The following is a 9,084-nucleotide window of genomic DNA, read 5'->3' as shown; positions in this document are numbered from 1 at the left end:
GCCAGCTTCCATGATGTGACAGGGTTACTTGTGATTGGTCCATGTTTATTTCTCTCTCTGGCTTTGAGATCCCAAAGAGCCCATGCATCTGGCTTCAGTGCCTTTCAGGATTGAAAATGTTTGACTGCAAGGTCTGGCCTTTTTCCCTCTAATCACATTCTTAGATTTAATCTTCTCCACCCAGTTGCTGAGCTAATCTCATCTTTTCCAGAGGAAACCCACCCTTTTCTCCTGGGAGGGATAGAAGATGGAATCTCTCCCTTTGCCCTCTAGGATGGCACTGTCTCTACTCCAGCTTTCCTTCTTTTTTCCTAAATTCACCCAGAGAAGAGTCTTTCCATCTCTCTTCTCTCCAAGAAAAAACACCCATCTTTTACTTGGCCCAGGGTCATTCACAGGGTTCCATTAGGAAGGGCCACCCACACCCTGCCCAGCCCTGACCCTGCTACTCATGGTGATTCTTACCTGACCTCCCTCACACAAGCCTTGGGATCTGAAGGGCCACTCACATGCTCAATTGCCCACCCCTTGGTCCCTGTGGAGCTCATGATCTGCTATGTCACCTGACATAAAACCTCACTTGATGCATGGACACATTTCATTTGTTTTCTTTGGGAATGACACCAAAGGTGTCAGCTGTGGGTGTTGGCTGTTTTAACTGTGAATACAATTGGATAAGTCTAATGTGACCAAAGACCCACAGCAACCATGCTCTCAGGTTGTGTTTTTTCCTATTTAACATCAGGAAACCATTACACCTCCACTGTCTCACGTGGAGGATGACAACTGGGGGCCATCAGTCAACCTCAGTCAGTGTGGGTGGAAGGAATCAATGAGCCAGACCTCAATCTTGCCCCTCCCAAACCATCTCTCAATCCATTAATCTGGAGAGAGGAAATAATCCCAATGAGATTAAGGGGTGGAGACTGAGGTTTCTGATTGGATGTTAGCATTTGAGAAGGTGTATAAAAACCTCAGGCACCAGAGCAGAGACTCAGAGTCCTCGAGCTCTGCAGTCAGTAGCTTAAGAAGAGGAAACCATAAGCCCCACCTCTTGACGTGAGGAGTATTAAAAACTTTGGGAGGAAAAAAACACTTTGGTGGAATCAGGAAGAAAACTTAGGTATGGGAACTCTATACCCTCCAAATCACTACAGGCACATTTGAGTGTTTATTGTGCCTGGTTCTTCTCATCCTCTTAAAGGTTGTTCATGGTTTTTCATTGCCTGTACCTGTGGGGAGCCGATATAGGGTTACCCTCCGACTGACTTGTTGGCAAAGTCACAAACAAGTCTTCTTCCGAGTCGTAAACAGCCTAATCCGACAAGCGGCCGCTGATTTACATGCGCTGTCATTTCAAATATAAAAATTGGGGAATTTGCCGGAAGCCGGTTCACCCTTGCTTTTTGACACAGTCGCTGCAGGGAAGAAACATCTGCACAGCTTATATCTCAAGGGACCTGGCGTATATGGCATATGTTTGCTCCCCCACTTAGCGCTGTGTGTTTCAAACAGGACCACCTCCCGGAAAGAGGTAGTTTCCCCAGGTGGAGATTTTTTCCCTGGAGTTAGAAATTAACAGGACTAAGGAAAGGAATACATCCAAAAAACCCCTTACCTAAGTGCCAGGCGGGTAGTTAATCACTTTAATTAGGAGCAATCACGCTGAAACTACATAATCTTTACTTAGGATAATCTCCTTCAGTTACTTCCTTGTAGCTTGATAGAACAACAGAGTAACCTTGGAATGGAGATGAGAAACGCCCTAACCGTTGGAATAGAATGTATAGGATTAAAATCAACTGGTGTAGATTCTCCAGAAACTTACAACTCCAGCTCGCGTGTGACCCCCCCGCCGCCCCCATCAGAATCGCCACCGCCATCAATGACTTCGCTTCCTCAGTGTTCCCCCGACTCCTGCCCGGCCGCCCTGCACCTCCTCCACCGTCTCCCACTCCCTGACGACAGGGAAGATGGTGAGTTGGAAGAAGGTGAACTGGAGGATGATGGTGAAGAAGAGACCCAGGACACCCCTGGAAGCTCTGAGAGGAGCCGGAAAGAAAAAGGGGAGAAGCACCACAGCGATTCAGACCAGGAAAACTCTCACAGGAAGCTGAAACGGAAGCGGAAGAAAGAGTGGGAGAAAGAGAAGAGAAGATGGAAAAAGAGCAGGAAATCTAAGCACAGGAGCCATGCATCTTCCAGCGATGATTTCTCCGACTTCTCCGATGACTCAGATTACAGCCCCCCATACGTGCCGTCCCACCAGCAGTACCCCCTGTCACACAGCACGTCCCTGCCCAAGAAGTCCTACTTCACCAAAGAGCTGAACGAGTACCGCTGTGCCAAGGAGGGCAGCAGTCGAGGCCGTGGCAGGGGCTACCAGGGCCGAGGAATCCGCGGAGGGTCTCGGGGCCGAGGCAGTGGCAGAGGCTCCATGGGAGACCACTCAGAAGACGAAGATGACTTTTATGAAGACGAGATGGATTATGGAGAAAGTGAGGAACCAATGGGAGACGAGGATTATGACGACTATTCCAAGGAGCTAAACCAGTACCGCTGGTCCAAAGATAGCCGAGGGCGAGGCTTAAATCGAGGCCGTGTCCGGGGTTCCCGAGGCCGAGGCAAAGGGATGGGCCGTGGCCGAGGTCGAGGTGGCAGCCGAGGAGGGATGAACAAGGGCGGGATGAACGATCATGAAGACTTCTATGATGATGACATGGGCGATGGCGGTGGAAGCTACCGGCGCCGTGACCATGACAAGCCCCACCAACAGTCTGGCAAGAAAGGCAAAGTCATCTGCAAATTCTTCGTGGAGGGGCGGTGCACACGGGGAGACCACTGTAACTTCAGCCATGACATCGAGCTACCAAAGAAGCGAGAACTGTGCAAGTTTTACACCACCAGGTGTTGTGCCAAAGCCGAGAACTGCCCCTACATGCACGGTGATTTTCCGTGTAAGTTATACCACACGACTGGGAACTGTATCAATGGTGACGACTGCATGTTTTCACACGACCCTCTGACCAAGGAGACAAGACAGATCTTGGATAAGAGGTTGGCTGAAGATGCGGAAGCAGGCGCCGAGGACGAGAAGGAAGTTGAAGAACTGAAAAAGCAGGGCATCAACCCCCTGCCCAAACCACCCCCTGGTGTGGGCCTCCTGCCCACCCCGCCTCGACCCCCCGGCCCCCCTGCCCCGACCTCTGCCAAGGGCAGGCCCATGCAGGGGACCCCCCACCCCCACCCCCTCCTCTGCCCCCTGGGTCCCCGCAGATGCCCATGTCAGTGCATGAGCGGCTTTCTCCTGAGCAGCTGCAGCAGCACCAGCAGGACATGTACAACAAGAAGATCCCCTCCTTGTTTGAGATCATGGTACGGCCCACAGGACAGTTGGCTGAGAAGCTGGGTGTGAGTTTCCCTGGACCTGGAGGACCCCCTGGGCCAATGGGCCCTGGGCCCAATATGAGGCCCCCGGGGCCAATGGGGGTCCAAATGCATCCCAACATGAACCCTGATATGCACCCGGACATGCACCCCGACATGCCCCTGGGCCCTGGCACCAACCCTGGCCCACCCATGGGATCTGGTGGCCCCCCAATGATGCCTTATGGCCCTGGAGACTCCCCACATTCTGGAATGATGCCCCCCATCCCACCAACCCAGCACTTCTATGAAAACTTTTACCAGCAGCAGGAAGGCATGGAGATGGAGCTGGGACTCATGGGGGACGCGGGTGACACTGGAAACTGGTACTCAAGTGACGAGGACGATGGTGGGAACAGCGTCACCTCCATCCTTAAGACCCTGAGGCAACAGACGTCCAACCGACCCCAGGCTTCTGTCGGGGAGCTGAGCAGCCGTGGGCTGGGAGATCCCCGCTTCCAGAAGGGACACTCCACAGGAGGCCGGTTGGCTGACCCCTGCCTCAGCCGGGACCCCAGGCTCACCCGCCACACTGAGGCTTCCAGCGGGTCAGGCCCCGGCGACACGGGGCCCTCTGACACTCAGCTGGCTCGCTCCCTGCCTGCCCCTAGGCCTGAAGGCAGCCTTTATTACAGCCCCGCTGGCCCCAGCGGCTACAAGGGATCTGGGCCACCACCTGCAGAAGAGGAGGAAGGGGAGCGGGCCCTGCGGGAGAAGGCTGTGAACATTCCCCTGGACCCCCTCCCCGGGCACCCGCTGAGGGACCCACGGTTGCAGCTGCAGCAGTTCAGCCACATCAAGAAGGATGTGACCCTGAACAAGCCGAGCTTCGCCGGCACCGTGCTGTGGAACCCCGAGGACCTGATCCCCCTGCCCATCCCCAAGCAGGATATCATGACACCCGTCCCAGCTGCCTTGCAGTCCATGCCTGCCCTGGACCCCAGGCTGCATCGGGCCTCCACTGTGGGTCCCTCCAACCCCCGACAGCACTCAGGCACCTCCACGGACCCCGGCCCATCTGGCTCCAACCTGCCTGACTTCGAGCTCCTCTCTCGAATCCTCAAGACTGTCAGTGCCACTGGCCCCTCTGCTGCCCCCGGCCCCAGCGACAGGCCCAGCGAACCCCGGGTGCGGAAGGTGCCCACTGACCCTCGGCTGCAGAAACCAGCAGACTCTGCTGCTTCCTCCCTCGCTGCCAAGCTTGGCTCTGCCGAAGCGCCCTCTCCAGCTGCCAGCCCCAGTGGGGAGTCCTCTCCCCCAGCCACCGCCCCCTATGACCCCCGAGTACTGGCGGCTGGTGGGCTGGGCCAGGGCAGTGGGAGCTGGCAGAGCCGTGTGCTGAGTGGCATCAACCTCTATGACCCCAGGACTCCCAATGCAGGTGGTAAAGCTGCAGAGCCTGCTGCTGAAAGGGGCTGCCCAGCCCAAGGGCTCTGAGGGCAATGGCAAGAGCTCAGTGGCCAAGGCCAAGGAGCCCCCATTTGTCCGGAAGTCTGCCCTGGAACAGCCCGAACCAGGGAAGGCCTGTGCAGACGGGGGCTCCACCACAGCTAGGGACAGATGCAACAACTACAACCGGCCCGGGCCCAAGGCTGCTGCCACCCCCGCCGCCACCACAGGCACCCCTCCTCCAGAGGGCTCACCACCCCGGCCCGGCGTGCACAGCCTGCCAGTGCCCACACTTTTCGGACCATGAAGCAGGCGCCTAAGACGGGCCTTGACCAGAGGGCTGCAGCCCGTGGTGTTTGTACAATAAGTAAGAATACACAGTGTGGCTGTGGGTTTGTTTCCTTCTCAGAGAAGTTTCTTCTGTAAAAGCAAATTAAATAATTTTTTAAAACAAATTTGTGGATGAATTAGAAGCTGGAGCCCTCCTTGGATATTCAGCCTAAGAACCTCACGGGGCTATGAATTTACCCCAAATTTTCATTTGCCATCAGGCCAAGCTTTTGAAAATTTGTTCTCTAACCAGGATTCTAACAAAAGTGTAAATACTATTTCAGAAAGTTGATGGTACAAATATGTATATAACGTAGTGTATTTTTACAATGATCATTGCATGGCTCTATTCCACTCCCTTTTTGTACGCTGTATCTGTCTTCCAGAAATGTCACCTGCCCTTTCTCCTGTGGTCTCTTAATCCAATAATTGTATTACTGCCATTAAAGGATGCAGTTATTTAAAAAATAAAATAAAATTTAAAAAACACGTGTCTGAAGCCAGGGGTGGGAAGCTCCGTCCCTCCTTCCCCCGCCCTGTCCATCTCCCTGACCAGAGACACCAGATTACCTTACAGCACACATTGTGGCTCTGCCTAGACTTCCTTGGGTCCTACCCCATCACCACCAACTCCCAAGTCTGTTGTTATGTGTACCCATCACACCTTTATGTCAAGCCCATACATTACACTCCTTACTCTTTTTACTCTTTTTCTTGTTGCTGTTAATCCTCACCCCAGGATATTTTTTACATTGATTTTTAGAGAGCCAGGAAGGGAGGTGGAAAGAGTAGAGTGAGGGAAAGAGAGAGAGAAAGAGAGAGAGAGAGAGAGAGAGAGAGAGAGAGAGAGAGAGACGCAGAAGGAGAGACAAAGAGAAACATCAATGTGAGAGAAAAATTGACTGGTTGACTCCTGCAATCACCCCAACTGGGCAGGGAATGGAACCTGCAACTCAAGTATGTGCCCTTGACTGGGAATCAAACCCACAGCCCTACAGTCCTGGGTCTGATGCTCCAACCACTAACCAACACTGGCCAGGGCAACAGTGTTTAGTCTTCATTCTCTAAGCTGCCTCTCTTGGTATCTCAACTGCTTGCTGCCTCCAATTGTGGAGGCAAAGCGATTCTGGACCCCACTCTCCCCACTCTTGATAATGCCTAGAGGAAAATTAGATTTTGATTGGCCTGTGGACCACATTGGTTCAGAAATACCCATGGGGTTAATGCATCCTTTGGATGCATTCATGGGTCCCTTTCTATCATGTGTCAAATGTCCCAAATGCTGTAGCAGCTATGGTCACCCATTCCCCCTGTACTGGCTCCCACCTGTCCCCACAGAACAGGGCATCACACACTCACCTGTCCCCACACCCCGTCACTGGTTCCTGGCTGGTTCCCCGGCTCTCTATTGACCTCCTGGCTGTTCTCAGGATGTACCCCCGTCTGACCTATGGGGGATCGGGACTTTAGGGATAAGTCCAACACGTGGTCTGTGGCACCAACTTTGTCTGTGGCCACCTGGACATAGGAATTCTCCTGAAGATACTTCTGCTCTTGCAAGGTGACGACCTTCTTTGGGGAGAAAATTAAACAAGACCGGGGATGTATCATACTCTTTGCGTGTGTCCTACTCAACACTCACACTTTCAGTGGAATAACACATGGATGTTTGCCTCTCTCTCCCTTTCTCATTCTCTCTTTAAAAAAAGAATTGTTTTAATCAGTCAATCAAATAACAACCTCCCAAATGGTGGCAACCAAACATGTCTCCCAACATTGGCAAAGGTTCCCTGGAGAGAAAGGCACCATCCCTGCACCTGGTCTGTGCTTCAGTTTCCCCACCCATGAGGCAGATCGGACAAGTCTACCCCCTGAGGTTATTCTGAGGTCATTGGGAAAGTGAGCCCCAGGACGGGAGATCAAAGGTCCGAAGGTGTCCATCTCAGGAATGCTAATGTGGCCTGGCCACCATGGCTCAGTGGTTGAGCATCAACCTTTGGACCAGGGTGTCATTATTTGATTACTGGCCAGGGCACACCACTGGGTTGTGGGCTTGATCCTCAATGCAGGGCCATGCAGGAGGGGCCAGCAATGATTCTCTCTCATCATTGATGTTTCTCTCCCTCTCCCTCCCTCTCTGAAATCAACAACAACATATTTGAAAAATAAAACACCGAAAATTAAAGAATGCCGCTGTGTACATTTACTGGCCTTCCTCTTCCCTGCCCATCATAAGGGTCCCACTCACCCATTTTTTGGTTTTCTCCTTATTTCTCAGCAAGACATTCAGTTCCTCACAGCTCTGCACAAGCCTCTCTTTCACCAAGATCTGCAGCTCCAGGGGCATGCAGGTCATGAATTTCTCCAGCAGAAGCTTATCCAAGCTCTGCCTCTTGGTGAGCACATCCGGCCTCAGCCAGTGATGGAGGAGCAGACATTGAGTGCACACTCAGTAGGGGGTCCGCATACTTCCAGTGTTGGAAGGCTCTGAAGAGCATGTGCGCCCTCTCAGAGTCCCATTGCTCTCCTTCAGTGAGGTTTCCCTGGGGCGGTCTGGTCGCTAGCAGCTCCCAGCCCAGGCTGCCCTGGGGGTGCCCACGCCCATTGGAAAATGTCTGGTCTGCAGCCATATTCACTAGAAACGTCATATCCTGATGGAGAGCAACAGAAGGGACTGACTCGGTAACAGGTCCACAGTTCTGGGGGAAAAGAGGAGAGAATGAGTGGAGTTTAACCTGCTAATCCACCCAATACTAAACAGCTGGGACCTGAGGCTGTGCCAGTCCCACCCCCTCGCCTGCCATGAGCTTTATGGGGACCTCAGGTGCCAACTTCTGGAGAACGTGGTGTGGGGACAGCACCCAGAATTGCTCATTGACAGGTCCAGTGGCTGTGCACAGCTCCAGCCCCAACATGGAGCACCCCTTGGCTCCCTTGGAGGTGATCCTAGACCTTAACTTCAGTGAAATGGATGGGGTTAAGTTTTTCATGCACATCATCCAATAGGCCCAGCAGAGGGAAGGGTTGCTACACCTGTGCTGCAGGACGCTGAGGATTTCTGAGGTGCCCTTCCAGAGGGTCAGGAGGCTCCTGGATAGGGTGCAGCTCGACTGCATCCAGGAGGTGGAAGTGAACTTTACCTGGGACCTGCCGACCCTGGGGATGTTTGCTCTCGTCCTGGGTCAGATGAGTAACTTGCAGAGTCTCTCTATCTCCTACATCAATGTGTTGGCTGAGGAGGAGGAGGAGGAGGAAGCGATGAAGAGTAGGAAAAGGGGAGGGGGAGGAAGAAGAACAGGAAGAGGAGCAGCAGTTTGGGGAGGAAGAGGAGTTGTAGAGGGAAGAGCAGGAGCAGGAACAAGAGGAGCAGGAATGAGAGGAGGATAAGGAGATGGAGAGGGAAGAGCTGGAATGGGAGGTGGAAGAGGTGTTGGAGAGGGAGTAGCAGGAGTAGAAGGAGGAAGAGGAGCAGGAGTGGGAAAGCAGGAGGAGGAGGAGCAACAATTTTTTCTCCAATTCCTCTCTCAGATGCTCAGGCTGTGGCACCTCCGGGAGCTCAACGTGGATTCTCCCTCCTTCCTCCGAGGCCGTCTGAACCAGAAGCTCAGGTGAGCTGTGTAACAGTGAACACAGCTTCATATCTGCTTTGGGGTGCAGCTGAAATGCATCCAGGAGGTGGAAGTGAACTGCACCTGGGATCCGCCCACCCTGGGGACATTTGCTCTCTACCTAGGTCAGATGAGTAACCTGCAGAGTCTCGCTCTCTACCACATCAAGGTGTTAGCTGAGGAGGAGGACGAACAGGAGGAGGATGATGATGAAGAAATGGAGGAGGAGGAGGAAGTGCAGGAGGAGGAAGAGGAAGAGGAACAGAAGAAAAAGAACCAGGCCATGGAGGAGGAATATTTGTGGGAGAGGGAGGAAGAGAAACAGGACTGG

General features: G+C 53.2%; 1 pseudogene; it reads left to right on the top strand.

Annotated features, from left to right (window-relative positions):
• The first annotated feature begins 1,747 nt into the window (after positions 1 to 1,747).
• Positions 1,748 to 5,377, top strand: LOC111822989 (annotated as a pseudogene).
• The last annotated feature ends 3,707 nt before the right edge of the window (positions 5,378 to 9,084 follow it).

Source organism: Myotis lucifugus, unplaced genomic scaffold, assembly GCF_000147115.1.
Source record: "Myotis lucifugus unplaced genomic scaffold, Myoluc2.0 scaffold_1019, whole genome shotgun sequence".
NCBI classification, from domain to species: domain Eukaryota; kingdom Metazoa; phylum Chordata; class Mammalia; order Chiroptera; family Vespertilionidae; genus Myotis; species Myotis lucifugus.
This window is presented reverse-complemented; position numbering and strand designations above follow the sequence as displayed.